We start from the raw sequence: 2500 nt of genomic DNA on the forward strand, positions 1-2500 counted from the left end.
TCGAAGGTACAGAGCCGTTAATCGCATGCAGCAGGTCCTCGACCGTCAAACGCAAACGTCGTTTGACGGTAACGATGGATTCGGGCCGCAAACGCGAAAAGGCAGAAGACCAGTGGCTGATGACCAACAGCCTGGTCCAAGTGGGTTGCAAAGGTTGCAACAACAACAACAACAACCATCGAGGTTGACCCCTGTTAGGGAAGCGGTGGAAAATATTCCAAGTCCGAGAAACGGACTGAATATTAATGAGGGTAGCATTAATAAGAGGAAGAAGAAGAAGAGCAAGAAGAAGCAGAATAAGCCCAGGAAGCGGCCTGAGGCTCTGCTGATATCGGACTGCACTTCCGAGGAGCTGGCGAAATTGCTCAAGGAAATGAAGCAGTCCGATGCTCTTAAATCGGTTGGAGAGACAATCTCTAAGGTCCGACGGGCCCAAAATGGAGGCATGTTGCTAGAATTGAAGCAGGGTAGTTCTGCTAGTGCAATTGCCCCAAAGGTTAAGGAAGCGGTGAAGGGCAAGGCGTCAGTGAGAACGCTAGCTCCTTCTAAAATGATTGAGATCATGCATCTCGATGAAATTACCACCCCAGAGGAGGTTGCGGAGTCTGTCAAAGCACAGCTCAACATCGAGATAGAAATAGATCGTATCAAAATGAAGAAAGGCCGCGCGGCCGGTACGCAGTGGGCACGGATCAACGTATCGCTGCCAGACTTTCAAAGCTTCCTGAATTTGGGAAAGCTGAAAGTTGGTTGGTCGATATGCCATATCCGTGAGGTAATGGAGGAGCAGAAATGCTATAAGTGTTGGAAGGTAGGCCATACGAGCTATCATTGTAGGGAACCAGACAGAAGTAATCTGTGCTGGAAATGCGGTTTGAGTGGACACAAGAAGCAAGCTTGTACCAACTCTGTTAAGTGTTTGGATTGCGGTACGAGGTCACAGAACCTCCACGCAACGGGCAGTTATATGTGTCCTAGAAGGCGAACGATTAGATAATAATGGTTAGGTTGCTACAACATAACCAGAATCATAGTTATGCTGCATTTCAGTTAATGTGGCAAACGATTAGGGAAGAATCTGCGGATATAGTGTTGATTGCAGATCCGTATCTGGCAACAACCAACGTCAAAGTGTTACGCAATGACGATAACACAGCAGCGGTAGTGGTTAACGCGGACTTACCAGTTAAGGTAGTCAGTAAGGCTCTGAAGGGTTTAATGATAGTTGACATAGGTGATATGCGAGTGGTTAGCGTTTACGCGCCACCTAGATTTAGTATGGAAGAGTTCCAGATCATGTTGGATAACACGGTAATGGCCGTAACCGGTATCCACAAATTCGTTATCGGGGGGGACTTCAACGCTTGGTCAGTAAGTTGGAACAACCAACTTGGCGAGCGTGGAGAAACCCAGAAACGAAGAGGTGAGTTGGTCTTATCAACCTTTGCGCAGATTGACGCAATTTTATTGAACGACGGCAGCGCCCCAACTTATGTTGGACCAGGGCGTACGTCAGTAGTTGATCTGACTTTTGCGAGTAGAACAGTTGCAAGATCATTTAAGTGGGAGGTGTTATCTAGCTATATGAACTCTGATCATCGTGCAATACGAATAGATCTTGAGACGCAAAGCGTGCGTAACTTGTCCCGACCCATAACGGGATGGAGCATCAAGTATTTTAGCAAAGATATATTTGAAGTTATGATGCAAGCCGCTTTTGAGACCGAGGTCACAACAAGCGAAGACTTAATGCGTATACTTGTCACGGCGTGTAATGCGACGATGACCAAGCGTAAGAGGTACACTCCTAACAAGAGTGCATTTTGGTGGACGCTAGAGATTGAGGCACTTCGCAAAGAGTGCAAACACCGCGATCGATTAGCGCAAAGAGCTTTTAATACTGATCTCTATTCTACTTTTAGGGACGAGTTCAAGGTGGCACGGAATGCCCTCAAGCGATTGATCAAGCATACCCGACAGAGGAAGTGGAAAGAGTTCCTGGGAACAGCGAACAACGCATCATTTGGTATTGTATATCATACGTTCAAGAAAGTGGCCGAGGGTTCGATTGGACCCCGAACTATGACATTAGATGAGTTTAGGGAAGTGGTGAGCGAGCTTTTTCCTACTCACCCAAACACGGTGTGGCCTGATTATCGTATCGATCAGCCACGAGAGTTTGAAAGAATTACTAATGATGAGATTCTTTCGGTTGCCAGGAGACTACCCAACAAGAAGGCGCCGGGACCAGATGGTATCCCGAATGAGGCGCTGAAAGTTGGTATGTTGACTGCAACCGATGCATTTTGCAGGGTTTACCAAGGCTGTTTAGAAAACGCGAAGTTCCCCGATGAGTGGAAAAGGCAGAGGTTGGTGTTAATACCGAAGCCGAACAAACCACCAGGGGAACCGGGTTCGGTTCGCCCCATTTGTCTATTAGACGGGGCAGGTAAAGGTCTAGAACGCATCATAGTGCAACGGTTAAATGCACACATCGAGG

The 2500-nt window shown here is 47.4% G+C and overlaps 1 pseudogene; it reads left to right on the top strand.

The window, feature by feature from the left end:
- The window catches only part of LOC125907672 (large subunit ribosomal RNA), a 9186-nt pseudogene that overhangs the window by 3400 nt on the left and 3286 nt on the right, over positions 1-2500 (top strand).

The sequence above is a fragment of the Anopheles coluzzii genome (assembly GCF_943734685.1).
Source record: "Anopheles coluzzii chromosome X unlocalized genomic scaffold, AcolN3 X_unloc_11, whole genome shotgun sequence".
Taxonomy (NCBI): domain Eukaryota; kingdom Metazoa; phylum Arthropoda; class Insecta; order Diptera; family Culicidae; genus Anopheles; species Anopheles coluzzii.